Source organism: Macaca mulatta, chromosome 12 (genome assembly GCF_049350105.2).
Source record: "Macaca mulatta isolate MMU2019108-1 chromosome 12, T2T-MMU8v2.0, whole genome shotgun sequence".
NCBI lineage: Eukaryota > Metazoa > Chordata > Mammalia > Primates > Cercopithecidae > Macaca > Macaca mulatta.
In genome coordinates, this window is record NC_133417.1 from 135153408 (window position 1) to 135169669 (window position 16262).

The 16262-nt window shown below is 40.1% G+C and overlaps 1 protein-coding gene and 1 pseudogene across 50 annotated transcripts in view; one reads left to right on the forward strand and one right to left on the reverse strand.

The window, feature by feature from the left end:
• The window catches only part of TRIP12 (thyroid hormone receptor interactor 12), a 154478-nt gene that overhangs the window by 117748 nt on the left and 20468 nt on the right, over window positions 1-16262 (reverse strand). The window lies entirely within an intron of this gene.
• Window positions 8188-8277, forward strand: LOC144333590 (U6 spliceosomal RNA; annotated as a pseudogene).

Below are 16262 nucleotides of genomic sequence, written 5' to 3' on the forward strand. Positions count from 1 at the left end.
TATGTGTATTCTGTGCTTAGCATGTACCAGACAATGTGCTTTAAATCATTTAATTTTCACACCAACTTTACAAAACTGGTAGTGAAAATAATCTTCTTAAAAAGAAACCATGGCACACAGTAAGTTAAAATAACCCTAAGGCTACAAACCTAACAGGGGACAGGGCCAGCACTCAAATACAAGTTTGACTGAACAAACAACGAAAAATAATTACATATTTACCTTAAAAAAATCAAAATACTAGAAAGCCATGACATCCCAAGCTTAAAGGATTATGGGGGATAGGAAGAAAATTCTGATCCTTTGCCATCTGGTAAATCAGCTTAGCTGGCCAATCACTAAGTGAATAATTATCATTAAATATGCTAAATTGATTTGAGAAGAAAGCTCAAATGTACTACTCTAAACAAAGAAGAAAACGGTGGCTAACTTCGCCTTCACAGGTTGAGGATGACTGGTCACTTCTGCTGATGTTCCTTGAAATGCTAGAGCAGTGAGGAAAGACATGGAGGGATGTGGAGTGGTTCCCTGAGCCTGAAAATAAGCCTAAACTCTATCATGAAGGGCCAGAAGCAAAAAAGTTTGCATTTAAGGCCTACCAATAAGGAGGCAGATCAAGTAGAAAGCTACCAAATAGACCTAAGGATAGATGAGGATCTGATTAACAATGGAAGACAAAATGAAGATGGGGTCAAGAAACATTTTGATGACAGAAGCTACACGGTGAGAAGGAACAGTCTAAGACTGTGGTTCTCAGACTTCAGACAAATGCAAATGCTAAAATGACTCAAATTTCTTACACTGGTGACAAGGTTAAGAAAAGTTATCTAAAACATATAAAGAAGGTGACTGCACATCCTTTCAATGTCCTAGGAAATGCTACGTCAGAGGCTTACCTAGGAATTAATTTTCTACAAGAGCATCATATTTTAATTTTGCTATTATATTTATTATTAATCTGGGGTTCAGATATTAAAGGTATATGTTAACCTGTAGATTTAAGTCTGGAGAAATACCGTTTAGGTACAGAAGAAAAGACAACCCCAAAGATTGCAGTTTGTTGCCTGTAGGTTATCAGTAATCTCACTCTAAAATCTTTATTAAATTACCTATAAATACCCAGTTCCCCAAATGCTCTTTAAAACAGCTTTACCACAACAGCTTCCTCTCCTCATTAACTAGTCAAATAGTATCTTTGCTATTTACATTCTGTAGTTCTAAAAGTCATGCTTTTAACTTTAGAAAACTATACAAAATAATTGTAGCAGCATTATCAAATGATACACACGAGCAGAAAAACTACATTTAGTGTTAATATAAAATCTGACTCATCATGTAGGTGTCTAGGTAAAGAGTTCCAATAAGCAAATGGAAGTAAAGATTGAGAATTACGTAGGCAACTGGATATGCAGATGGGAGAAATTATATTGGCATGCAGGAGGTAGGAGAAACCAAGGTAATCAATAAGATTCTATTTTCTCTATGAAAAACAGACAGCATAAAGAGAGGAACACGCCTAGGATGAAATATTGGGAAAGGCTAAAATCTAAGGAAAACATAAAAAAAAGGATCCAGTCAAGGAAAATCAAGAACTTACCACAAGTATTGGGAAAATAAATCAGGACAGTGGTGTTGGCAGACACCAAGAGGAAGACAGATAGGCAGAGTTCAAAAAACTCAACAATGTCCATCAGATTTAGAAAATGAGGAAAGCAGCCTGGGCAACATTGCAAAACCCCATCTCTACACAAAATACAAAAATTAGCGAGGGCGTGGTAGCACGCCTGTAGTCCCAGCTGCTCAAGAGGCTGAGGTGGGAGGACTGCTTGAGCCCAGGAGGCGGAGGTTGCAGTGAGCCAAGATTGCACCACTGCTCTCCAGCCTGGGGGACAGAGCAAGACTCTGCCTCCAAAAAAAAAAAAAAAAAGAAAAGAAAAGAAAAGAAAATGGTGACAGCTGTTTCTAGAAATGGTGGGGAAGGAGAGGGTCTAGGGTAAGATAATAAACACCAACTCTCTTCTGGAAGTGCTAGACTTTATCAAGAGAAGAGACAATAGCCAGGCGGGAAGGGAAGGCAGAGAGACAAAGGCTGTGTTTGCATGCATATATGTAATTTCCCTGTTTGTCATTTTTAAAAACATAAATCTCGAGCATATGTATTTAGGTAAAGAAAAGAATTACTGAAAGAAAGGGTTGGGAATAAAGGACAGTCTACTAACAGGATCCCCAGGGGAAAAAAAATTAAGAGCATAAGCTTTGGATCAGAAGAGCACATCAATCTCTGAGGCGTGAGAAGATGACAACTCCAAGTAAGGAAGTACGTGCCTAACTTGTTGAATCTGTGATTAACAGGTATGAGAAAAGCAGAGAAGAAAGGAGGTAACCCTTCACAAGGAGGTCCAAAATGCACCAGAAGTCTATTTTATAGAACACTGTAAGATGATCAATTTATCCTGAATAGCTATTGCCCAACTATTTCTAAAATACAGAGCCACTCATTCCCTAATATAAATCCTGTCTTAGCTCAGATGGCTTGTATAATCCTTTAGAATACTAACTGCATTTACGTAATAGAGGATATTCTTCAGGTCTCAAAAGCACATAGACAGCAACTTTTAGTCCACATGCCAAAAATGGCTCACAGATCCAGTTTTAACAGGTCTACAATCCTGCTGGCTACGATCAGTGAATGGGGATAGCAGGTCAGCTTATCGATAGCCTTTTTAGTTACTTCCTCTTAAGGGATCAGCATAGATAGTCTCTAAAATCAGATTCAGTTCCAAATTTTTTAAGACTCCAACCTAATGTTTATTTCAGTTTTTCTTCAATGGGGTACTTTAAAAGTTCTTCCTTATAAAGATCTAATAATACCATTTACTAGAGACTCATCAGGTGATTATGAAAACCAGGAGCTGCTGAGGGAGCAGAGAGAGAATGATTTGTAAATGCTTCTCTCCCTTAAGGGACAGACAGAAACCTCCTGGCTAAGAACCAAAGTTATTCACAGTACAATACAAGGTACCCAGTAGATTACAGCAAGGTGCTCCCCATGGACAAAAACAATTTTATATTTGGTAAGTGACCTTTACAGCACACAGACACACAAAATAAGGCAATATTTTCAAAAATATTCTCTTTAAATATATTTGCCACTGTTTTGAACTCCATCATAATAATGACATCACAGAGGTTAACTCTTTTTTTTTTTCTTTTCTTTGAGATGGAGTCTTGTTCTGTCACCCAGGCTGGAGTGCAATGGTGCAGTCTAGGCTCACTGCAACCTCCACTTCCCGAGTTCAAGATACTCTCCTGCCTCAGCCTCCTCAGTAGCTGGGACTATAGGCACACGCCACCACACCCGGCTAATTTTTGTATTTTTAGTAGAGATGGGGTTTCACCATATTGGCCAGGCTGGTCTCAAACCCCTGACCTCATGATCCGCCTGCCTTGGCCTCCGAAAGTGCTGGGATTACAGGTGTGAGCCACCACACCCAGCCTAGAGAGGTTAACTCTTTAACATAGTTCAGATTAGGAAGTCTATGCCTGACTTGCAATAAAAAATATTTCAACATTGTGATAATCATGGATTTGTGTTACAATATTTTCCAAACAAGTATGTAGCCTGTCATCAATAGAGCTACAACCCTGGGTATCTGTCAGAAACAAAAATTATTAAGATTATAGTTAAAGTAGGGGGAAAGGAAGCATTAAAATTAACTCAAAGTCAGGGAGAAAATACAGATTGTAACTTTAACACCTGGAGCATAATAGTGTCAAATTTTTGTTTAAGATCATGCATTTCAGAGCAATTATACCTAAATTCATTTAGAATGTCTCGAATATTTTTCAAAAGTGAAAAAAAAATGTTAAATGCCACACTCTACAGACTAATGCCCCACATTTCTACATTTAGCATTTTTACCAAAAATAAGTAGATGCCAACACTGCCTCTACACTGAGCCAGAATATGTACAAACCAGGAGCCAAGAAAAAATTCAGAGGTGTATTTCCCAAATGCAAATTTTTGTAATACAGATTCCTGGACCCTATCAGAATGGGGGTATGGGAAAATCAAACCATTCCTAAAATCAGAATAAGAGGCTGGGTGCAGTGTCTCATGCCTGTAATCCCAGCACTTTGGAGGCCAAGGCACAAGAGGGTGGCTTGAGCCCAGGAGTTCAAGACCAGTGTGGGCAATATAGGGAGACCCCATCTCTACAAAATATTTAAAAACTAGCTGGGGCCAGGTGCAGTGGCTGACACCTGTAATGCCAGCACTTTCAGAGGCTGAAGCAGTAGGATCGCTTGATCTCAGGAGTTTGAGACCAGCCTGGGCAACATGGTGAAACCCCCTCTCTACCAAAAAAAAAAAAAATTTAGCCCGGCATGGTGGTGCACATCTGTGGCACCAGCTACTCAGGAAGCTGAGGTGGGAGGATCGCTTGAGCCTGGGAAATGAAGGCTGCAGTACGCTGAGATCATGCCACTGTACTCTAACCTGGGCAACAGAGTAAAATCCCATATCAAAACTAAAAAATAAAATTAAAATAGCCAGGTGTGGTGACATGCACATGAAGGCCCAGCTACTCAGGAGGCTAAGGTGGTGAGGTGGGAGAATTGCTTGAGCCCAGGAAGTCAAGGCTACAGCAAGCCATGATCGTGCCATTGAGCCGCAACCTGGGTGACAGAGGGAGACCCTGCGTCAAAACAAAACAAAACAAAACAAAAACACCAAAAGAAATTAAAAAGGAAAAAAATAAAAATAACAGTTTATTTTTCTAGTATCAGCTAGGTTTGACAACTGTGACACAGATGTACACTATTGTTTTGGTATCATTACATATCATCTTCTATTCCTTTGTAATTTTTACATGACTCTCCCAGCTCCCACAATTAAAAACTGCCACTGATATCCTCAGAGTCTGATATCCTTAGAAACTTCTAGGAATCTAACCTAAAGAAATACTTGCACAAGTAAGGATGTAATCACGATACTCACCGCAGTATGTCACTGTGGAAAAAGGGAGATGATCCGAATGTTCTCAACAAAGGAATAGTTAATAAGTATACGGTATCAATACTATGGCATATTTAGAGGTCCTTAAAAGCAAAGGTAAACCTGTACATACCACACTGACATTCATGGACAGAACATTGTTAATTCCTTCAGCAAATATTTGAAGGTTTATCTGACAGGTGTCAATACTGTTTGCTACAATGGAGCTTACACTCAATTGGAAAGAGAAAATAGACTATATGCACATTGTGGTAAGTTCCAAGAAAAGTGAAATAGGAGAAAAACAGGAAGGAGTAGAGGATAATGGGAAGGAGGAAGGAAAAAGCTGCTTTGGGTTGAATCATCAGGTAACAGCTCTCTGAAGAGACATTTTAAGCTGAGACTGAAAGCATAAGAAAAAAGCAGGGGGAGGGAAAGGTATGTATTTGTTTATATATGTGTAGGAAAAAAGTCAGGAAAAATACACCTAAATGTCAACAGGGAGGAGAGAGAGAAGTAATAAAAAGTACCTATGTCTTGAGTCTGTTCAAACCCTGGCTCTACCATTTTAAGCCATGTTATCTTGGAAAAATTTCATAACAAAGCCTGAGTTTTCTCATCTGTGAAAGAAATCATTATCCTTTCAGAGGTAAAGATAGTGTCACTCACCCATTTGAGAATAATGTGACTAAATAAACAAAAAGTAGGAAAGGCACGGTGGCTCACACTTGTAATCCCAGTACTTTGGGAAGTCAAAGAGGGCAAAATGCTTGAGCCGAGTCTGAGACCAGCCTGAGCAGCACGGCGAAACCCTTTCTCCACAAAAACACACAAAAATTAGCGGGGCATGGTAGTGCGCATCTCTAGTCCCAGCTACTTTCGGGGATGAGTTGGGAGGATTGCTTGAGCCCAGGAGACAGAGACTGCAGTGGGCTGAGATCCATCACTGCACTCTAGCCTGGGTGACAAAGTGAGACCCTGTCTCAGGGAAAAAAAAAAAAATTAAAAGCCATATTCACATTCAAATCAATAAGACTACAGCTACCACTCTTCTTCAAATGGGCATAAACATAAATTGAACAACATTTGTAAAACAGGCTAGTTAAACAAATGCAATTCCCTTTCTGAACTTTCCAGTTTGATTCTTCTTTTACTTCTCACCACCTTTCCCCTGCATGCAGATTATAACATTTCTCAAAACACAAAAAAGTTGAGAATTGCTCAATAAATATCTGTAAAAGTCCCTTCTAGCTTCTACAATGAAAAGTTTTACATATGCTTTATTACATCTGTATCCACATCCTCATTTATGTACCCGTGTCTGCCATCTATCCATCCTATTTTTTGTCGTTTTCAAAGTAAGCTGCAGGCAGCATTATACTTTGTGTATCATAAAACGGTTTTCAAATTTTGCTTCACGTTTTTTTTTTTTTTTTTTTTTTTGAGACGGAGTCTCGCTGTGTTGCCCAGGCTGGGGTGCAGTGGCACGATCTCGGCTCACTGCAAGCTCTGCCTCCTGGGTTCACGCCATTCTCCTGCCTCAGCCTCTGAGTAGCTGGGACTACAGGCGCCCGCCACCACGCCGGACTAGTTTTTTGTATTTTTAGTAGAGACGGGGTTTCACCATGTTAGCCAGGGATGGTCTCGATCTCCTGACCTCGTGATCCACCCGCCTCGGCCTCCCAAAGTGCTGGGATTACAGGCTTGAGCCACCGCGTCCGGCCGCTTCACGTTTTCGGTTAAATTTTCATATAACAAAATGCCCAAGTGTTAAGTATAAAATTCAATGAGTTGTGACAAACACATACACCTGTGTAAGCCAAATCCTCACCAGGATATACAGTCTATCACTCAAGAAACTTTCCTCACGCTCCTCCCCAATCAGTCCCTGCACTTCACCTCTCAACTCTGCAACCACTGTTCTAATTTTTTTTTTTGACCAGAGTCTTGCCTATTCTAGGATTTTATGTAAGTGGAAACATATAGTATGTACTCTTTTGTGTAAGGCTTCTTTGACTCAGCATAATATCCTGAGATTCATCTATGTTGCTGAGTTTTATCAATATGTTTACCTTCTTATTGCTGAATATTCTACTGTATGAATATGAACATTTTGATCATCCATTTTTCTGTTGATGGACTAAGTTTTGCCTGTTAAGTTTACAGATGCTACATTTTTCTACAAGTCTTTCCATGGATATATGCTTTCATCTCTTTTGAGCAGAATTAAGAGTAGAATCACTAGGTCATCATAAGAAAGATTATGATTAACTTTTTTTATTTTTTGGTACATTGAGAGTACCCAGGCTGGAGTACAGTGGTGCAATCACAGTTTACCACAACCTTTAATTTCTGGGCTCAAGCAATCCTCCTGCTTCAGACTCCTGAGGAGCTGTGAGTATAGGTATGTGCCACAACGCCTAGCTTTTGTTGTGGGGAGATGGAAGTGAGTAGAGACAGGATCCTGCTATGTTGCCCAGGCTGGTCCCAAACTCCTGGACTCAAGCAATCCGCCCACCTCAGCCTCTCAAAGTATTGAGATTACAGGTGTGAGCCACCTCACCTGGTCTATAATTAACTTTTAAAGGAACCTCTTTCTTTCCAGAACTTTTTTTACAAAGCAACTGTACTATTTTACAGACTCACTAACAAGTATAGAAGTCCCAGTTGCTACATATCCTCACCAACAGTTGGTGTTGCCAGTCTTTCAAATTTTGGCTATTCTAGGCCAGGTGTGGTGGCTCATGCCTGTAATCTCGGCACTTAGGGAGGCCAAGGCAAGCGGATCACTTGAGATCAGGAGTTCGAGACTAGCCTGGCCAACAAAGTGAAACCCCGTCTCTACTAAAAATACAAAAAGTGGCCAGATTGGTGGTGCATCACTGTAATCCCAGCGACTCCGGAGGCTGAGACAAGACAAGCACTTGAACTCAAGGGGTGGAGGCTGCAGTGAGCTGAGATGGCACCACTGCACTCCAGCCTGGGTGACAGAGTAAGACTCCGGTTCAAAAACAAAATTTTTTTTCGTTATTCTGCTGGGTGTGTAGTAGTATCTTATTATTGTTCTAATACATATTTCCCTAGTAATGAATGACGCTGATTATGAAGCTAACCGCCCCCGCCCCCAACTTTCCAAACCCAAAATACTCAAGAATATAATCTTACTTCAAGATTTTTTTAAAAAGTCTTTGTCATGATCACTTTGGCATCACTAAAAGTGGAACTATACGGAGAAGAATAGCATGGCCCCATGTAAGGATTACACAATTTAGCATTTTTTTAAAAAGGCCTTTATCAACTCTCAACTCATGAAATAAGGGAAAAAAAAAACCATGGGATACACTTTTATGATGAAGATGACCAGAAATATTCCTGAACCCCATCCTAAACCAACTGCTGGGAAAGTTGCCTTGTTGCTAAAAAAGCAAGCAAGACAGAGGAGACATCAGGAGAGAAGAGAAGGAAGGGGAAAAGAAAATCTATACCTCAGAATTTATACATGCCTGGCCAAGATTTATAGGCATGTTTTGAATCAGATGAATGATCCAAGAAACTGTAAGCCAAGGAACTTCAAGTCTTACTGATCACTTACCACAGTGATGCTCAATATTTAGTGTGCCTGAGAATTACCTATGGATCTTATTAAAATTCACATTCTTGTTAAAACACAGGGATGGAACCTGACGTGCCATGTTTCCTTAAAAACTTCTCTGCCAGTCTGAGAACCATACTTTGGGTAGCAAGCTCTTAGTGCATCTAAATATTTGACAGGAGCGAAGTAAACCTTTGGAGAAAGGCACCTTTAGGCCTCAGGAAAATGCTACACATAATCTAAGGACAAGGAACAGAATACAGATAACACTCAAGTAAACAAGGCATCATGAATAAGAACCTGCAAAAAGACACAAAACATTTCAGATAGGAGAACTATCGGATCTTAAAATGCTCACAATGTGTAGACACATAAAGGACAAACATGAAAAAGATAAATGAAACAGAAAAACTACTAAATGTTACATAGATTTGGAAAACAAACAGAATTTCTAATATGAAAAATAAAGTAATAAAGCTCAGACAGGTGTGGCAGTCTATTAGACAAAGACAGCAAAGTGGAAGACAGAAGGAATTATATAAAATATATCACAGAAAGAACAAAAGATTAAAAATAAGATATGCAGAGAATCAAGTGAGAAGTTCATATATAAGTTTAATAAAAATTCCAGAAGCAGAAGAGTGAAGAAATGTGAGAGACATATCTAAACATTTGGTGGCTGAGAATTTTCTAGAACCAGTAAATGATATGAATCCACAGATGCAAGGGAGCTAACTGAGCCCAAACAGGATAAATAAAAGACATCTAAACCCACACACATAATTCCACAACAAAATAAACTAGCCACATGTAGAGGTGTGCAGGAGGATCACTTGAGCCCAGAATTTTGAGGCTGCAGTGACCATGACAGCACCACTTCATACCAGCCTGGGCAACAGAGTGAGACACCATCTCCAAAAAAATAATAATAAAATAAAACATTCTACACCAAGTGAAATTATCTCTTATTAATGAAGTTTTGGTCAGATTAAAACAGTTTTTCCACCAGCAGAAAGAAAGTGGCCCAGGAAAAAATAAAGGTGACAAACAGCTAAATGTAAATGAACATTAACTCTATATTACACTATAGAGTAAGATTTTTAAAAAATTGATTCCAGTGACAGTATCTTAAAGCCAAAAGGAACTTGGTAAATGGAGTTATCATTTTAAGGTCGTTGTGTTTTCCACAAGAAGATCTTGTTAAATATACTGTTTTACTTTGTAAAACAGGAAGGCAGAGACTAGAATCATAAAAAATAATAAACTCAGCCAGGCGTGGTGGCTCACGCCTGTAATCCCAGCACTTTGGGAGGCTGAGGTGGGTGGATCACCTGAGGTCAGGAGTTTGAGACCAGCCTGGCCAACATGGTGAAACCTTGTCTCTACTAAAAATACAAAAATTAGCCAGGCGTGGTTGGGAGGTTGAGGCAGGAGAATCGCTTGAACCTGGGAGGTGGAGGTTGCAGTGAGCTGAGATGGTGCCACTGTACTCCACCCTGGGTGACAGAGCGAGACTCCATCTCAAAAATAATAATAAAATAATAATAATAAACTCAAATGAAGGCAACAAATCAGAAAATAAAATGAAGTAAAACTCCATCTCTAGTTAAGATTATCAGACTAGGCTTTTAAAATACTCTAAGAGATAATCTAAAAAACAAGAATACAGAACGAAAGAAGATGAAAACCATACAAACACCAGGCAAAAGAAAGCTGGTGCAGTATCTAAAAAAGACTTTACAATAAGACTCTTGTTTTCAAAAGTAACAGAAGACTTAGGGTGGTAAAAATTACAGTTTTTAACACTATAATGGTAGCTATATGTCATTATAAATTTGACAGAAGATGCAAAAAGAATAAATCCTAATATAAACTAGGGACTCTGGGTAATAACATGTCAATGTAGGTTCACTGACTGTAGCAAATGTACCACTTCGGTGGGGGATGTTGATCACAGGAAAAGGCTATGCATGTTGCAGGGTAGAGGAGTGTATGGGAAATCTCTGTAACTTCAGCTCAATTTTGTTGTGTGAGCCTAAAACTGCTCTTAAAAAGTCTTTTAAGGCATTAAAAGACATTACTAGAGATAAAAAGAGTACCTCCATAGTGAGAAAGGGTTTAATCCAGTGACACTGCAATTCTCAATTTATATACACTTCATTTATATACAAGGCCTAATATTAAATATTTAAAAACTACAAAATACCCAAATCCAAAGTGGATTGTAAAACTCTTCTCTCAGCAACCAATATAACAAGCCAACCAAAAAATAAATAAGGGGCCAGGTGCAGTGGCTCATGCTTATAATCCTAGCACTTTGGGAGGCCAAGGCAGGTGGATTACTCAAGGTCAGGAGTTGGAGACCAGCCTGACCAATGTGGTGAATGTCTCTACGAAAAGTACAAAAATTAGCCAGGTGTGGTGGCATGCGCCTGTAATCCCAGTTACACGGGAGGCTGAGGCAGGAGAATCACTTGAACCAGGAGGCGGAGGTTGCAGTGAGCCGAGATCGTGCCTCTGCACTCCAGCCTGGGCAACAGAGTGAGACTCCGTCTCTAAATAAACAAACATAATTATCTATTGAAGTTTTACAAAACCTTCTTGCCTTAAAGTTCTCTACACTTCTGCATAATTACAACTCTGAAGAGCCCCAAGGCACTTCGCAAACTTAAGACATTTCGTTAGATACCTCTACAAGTGGGTATTTACATTAGACAACCACGTTTGCCTCCTCTCTCCCCCCACTACATTCCCACAGACTCCTATGAATGCTGCAACATAATACATAATACCCTTCCAGATAGTCACAACACCCGCCACAAGTTAACAAGAATTCAAGACTCAACAAACAACCTGTGATGGACCAACAAGAGTCTCCTCCCAAGACTCTTTGGGTACCTAGATTGTAAAACCTAAGTTTATCATTACAACGGCTGTATTTAATACGGTCAAATCAGAAAGCAGTCTTTAGAGAGAAAAGACAGCAGACATAAAGACAGCAGAGACAATGATAGTTTCTGAAACACTGGTTTCCCTAAGGTCCAGCTGCCTCATTCCATTCTTAAGGATTTCATTAGACACGCATTGATAGTAAATGTCAGGTAATAGTCTCAGGTAAGCAGGCATTCAATTAATGTTTGAATTTTTTTTTAAGTCCCACTTTATTTTTTACACCTCCAAATTGACATTAGTGTAAACTTGACTCATTCAGAGATTATCTCCCCCAATAACAAAGACAAAATTAAGCCACAGTGCACGAAGTAACAACAGTGTACAAAGACTTCTGACATGTCTCTCTCTTTAACACTAATAACCCCAGAATTATAGCAAAAGAAAGCATTTCTCACATTTAACACAAAAAGTAAGACACAAAGGAAATTCATCTATGCTCAAGTGTCTAAAGATTAGAATTAGAACTCCTGTCGCCTGACTCTCAGGCCAATTTACTTACACACTGACTTTTAAAGGGGGAAATTCATATCCAAACTTTCCATTTGTATTATAGTATATACAGTAATTAAAAAATCAACTTTTAAGGGATAATACACAGTATAAAAAAAAGATTGTTCTCTAAAATTTGTATCAGAGAGCCTTTTTTTTTTTTTTTAAAGCCAAAGTCTCTGTCCGCCCAGGCTGGAGTGCAGTAGCACAATCAAAGCTCACTGGAACCTCCAGCTCCTGGGCTCAAGTGGTCGTCCCACCTCAGAATTACAGATGTGCACCACCACATGCACCTAATTTATTTATATTTTTTTGTAGAGACAGAGGTTGGGAAGTGTCTCACTATTGCCCAGGCTGGTCTTAAATTCCTGGCTTCAAACGTTCCTCCAACCTTGGCCTCCCAAAGCATGAGCCACTGTGCTCAGTATTGCTGAATACACTAAAAGTCATCATCAAGAAATAATAAAATGGTGTATTTTCTTTTCCCATTCCTTATTGAAGTAAAAGATAAAAACATTAAGAAACCAGTAAAGCAAGAAAAAGAGGGCTAAACAAAACCACAGCCATCAATTTTTTTTTTTTTTAATACAGATGAGATTTCCAGGCCTGTCTCGAACTCCTGAGCTCAAGCAAGAGCCACAGCACACGGTCTAGCCACCAAATTTCTATACGCAATCATTTCTTCAGCCACAGGGAATAGAAAAATAGTTAAAACTGTAAAGAGAAGTAGAAACAGGAGGTACTGCCACACCTCCAAAGTGTTAAAACAGAACAGTTAAGGTTTTCCTCAGGTGGAAAAAAAAAATCAGGAAAACCAGCAACAATGAGCTAGAATAAACTAGACAAAGATTCTACCCTGTGCTATTAGCTGTGAAAGACATGAGCTAGCCCAAGCCCTCTTTTAAAGACAACTTGAAGTGAGGTGTGCAGATAGCCAGTGGTGATGTTGGAATCTTTGGTAGGATGCATGCAAGGTTTAAAAGAATGCTGGGAAGCTCAGACCAACGGAAGACCAAAGTGGAAACAAGTAACTGGAGTAAAAGGTACTACTCTAAGTACTATTACAGAAGAGCAACCCGAGCCCTAGGGGTCGCAATACACATTCCAGGAAATGGTGGTACATAAGAACTCATGAAAAAAGGTATTTCCCCAAGAGAGAAGCGGAATGGTCTAGAATGGGAGGCAAAAAGGGAGTTCTAGAGAGAATGAACTTCAGAAAGGCCTAGGGGCATGAATGAATGAGCAATATATAACTGCGGATAGGTTTGATAGGAAAGCCTGAAACATGCAAACAACTGAAATGACAAAACAATCCAAATACACAATTCGTACCTATAATCTTCCAAACAAACTGCATGCCAAATATATAGGAGACGCTAATAGGTCTTTTAAAACAAGTCGTTACATATAAAAAGAAAGTGTATGGAAGTTCTGTTGTTTTGTTTGTTTTTAACTGACAGAGCTTTATTCAAAACACAGTTGCACAAAAGAACTTCTAAGTTTCTAAGGAGAGATTCTTGAGAACTTAACACACTATGTACAGACTGCCACACAAAGGAAGCTCTTAAGAGTCCATCACATCTCATTTTTGCTTTAGTTGAACTTCTCCAACTTAGGAATTAAAAAACAAACAGAAACCTGGTAAATTGTTTTGCAAAAAAGTAGAGTCACCACTATACTTGAATTTGGTTCTGAAATGAATTTGGCATCTTCCAATAACTGTTTCCTATCTAACCTTCTTTAAGTGACACTATCATAACCAATAAACATATTTTCTAGTTAACAAGATGTTTAAATTCAAATAATTTAAGTAGAAATAGTGAGTTGAAATTGCCAATGGGGTATTTCTTCCTAAAGAGAAATCCAAATAACAGTTTCCATTTGCAGTCCCATACTACAGATGATTAAGGTATTTTTCAGTTAAGATTTTTATCTAAGAAGACAGCACATCACAACATTAATTCTAAAATTTAACCTAAAAGTTAATAGAATTTGGCCAGGCACAGTAGCTCATGCCTGTAATCCCAGCACTTTGGGAGGCCAACAGGGGTGGATCACTTGAGGTCAGGTGTTGGAGATCACCCCAGCCAACATGGTGAAACCCTGTCTCTACTAAAAATACAAAAATTAGGTGGGTGTGGTGATGCATGCCTGTAGTCCCAGCTGCTCCGGAGGCTGCGGCAGGGGAAATTGCTTGAATACGGAAGGCAGAGGTTGCAGTGAGCCAAGATTGTGCCACTGTACTCCAGCCTGGGCAACAGAGCGAGATTGTCTTTAAAAAAAAAAAAAAAAAGGACTCCCTACTGTAAATAGGTGAACCATATGGCATGTGAATTATATCTCAATAAAGCTGTTTTCTTTTTTCTTTTTTTTTTTTTTTTTGAGACAGTTTTGCTCTGTTGGCCAGGCTGGAGTGCAGTGGTACAATCTTGGCTCACTGCAACCTCCGTCTCCCGGGCTCAAGCAACTCTTCTGCCTCATCCTCCCTAGTAGCTGGGATTACAGGCATGTGCCACCATGCCCAGCTAATTTTTGTATTTTTAGTAGAGACAGGGTTTCACTATGTTGGCCAGGCTGGTCTTGAACTCCTGACCTCAGGTAATCTGCCCGCCTCAGCCTTCCAAAGTGCTGGGATTACAGGCATGAGCCATCGCGCCCGGCTCAATAAAGATGTTTTTAAAAATTCTATTTTGTTCAGAAAATGCTTTCTGCCTTCAAAAGTCTTACATAAAAAGGAAAACTTTGGCCAGGCATACGCTTGTAATCCCAGCACTTTGGGAGGTTAAGGCGGGTGGATCACCTGAGGTCGGGAGCTGGAGACCAGTCTGGTCAATATGATGAAACCCCCTGCCTCTACTTAAAACACAAAAATTAGCTCGGGGTGGTGGTGCACTTGTAAACCCAGCAACTGGGGAGGCTGAGGGAGGAGAACTGCTTGAACCTGGGAGGCGGAGACTGCAGTGAGCCGAGATCGCACCACTGCACTCCAGCCTGGGTGACAGAATGAGACTGTCTCAAAAGAAAAAAAAAAGGCCGGGCGCGGTGGCTCAAGCCTGTAATCCCAGCACTTTGGGAGGCCAAGACGGGCGGATCACGAGGTCAGGAGATCGAGACCATCCTGGCTAACACGGTGAAACCCCGTCTCTACTAAAAAATACAAAAAACTAGCCGGGCGAGGTGGCGGGCGCCTGTAGTCCCAGCTACTCGGGAGGCTGAGACAGGAGAATGGCGTAAACCCGGGAGGCGGAGCTTGCAGTGAGCCGAGATCGCAGCCACTGCACTCCAGCCTGGGTGACAGAGCCAGACTCCGTCTCAAAAAAAAAAAAAACAAAAAAAACAAAACGAATTTTATTTTTACTGTTACCCTACTTCAGAACAGCTTTTTAGGAACTGGAAGGTAATAAGACAGTCTTTTCCCTCGAGGAACATACACTCTACCAGGGTCAGCAGACAAACAGCAATTATCAGACAGTTCTGTGAGGAAAACTAAGCAGTGGGAAGAGAAGAAAAAGATAATAGGAAGCAGAGACTACACACAGAAGATGGTAGCAGACAGGGTTCCCTAACCAAATTCCAACTACCCCACCTTTCTTCCCTGCTACAAGAATCCGGCTACAAACGCCTTTACCTCCCAGGAAGCGGGCTATTCCCTTGCCCTCAGCGATGAGTCACGATTGGGCTAAAGCCAGTTATTTTGTTCCAACTTCAAGATTAGAGGCTTGAAATCAATTTAGACCACTGGTTCATAACAAGGATTCTTATATGTGGTATAGAAGAAATAATTTCACTAACCTCTAATTGAAATTTAAGCCAGGCGTGGTGGCTCACACCTGAAATTCTAGCACTTTGTGGGGCAAAGGCAGGTGGATCACTTGATGTCAGGATTTCAAGACCAACCTGGCCAATTTAGTGAAATCCCGTCTCTGCTAAAAATACAAAGATTAGCTGCGCATAGTGGTGTGTGCCTACAGTCCCAGCTACTCAGGAGGCTGAGGCAGAATCACTTGAACCCGGGAGGTGAAGGTTGCAGTGAGCCAAGATGGTGCCACACTACTCCAGCCTAGGTGATGCAGCAAGACTTCGTCCCAAAAAAAAAAAAAAAAAGAATTTTAACATTTCTTTCTCACATGAATAAGCAACAAACCACAGCATTATTGGCGGTATCTTTAAGTTTGTACCAAGAGAAATCACAGATATATCACATTCAATTGTTGCAGATACCTCAAACTATCC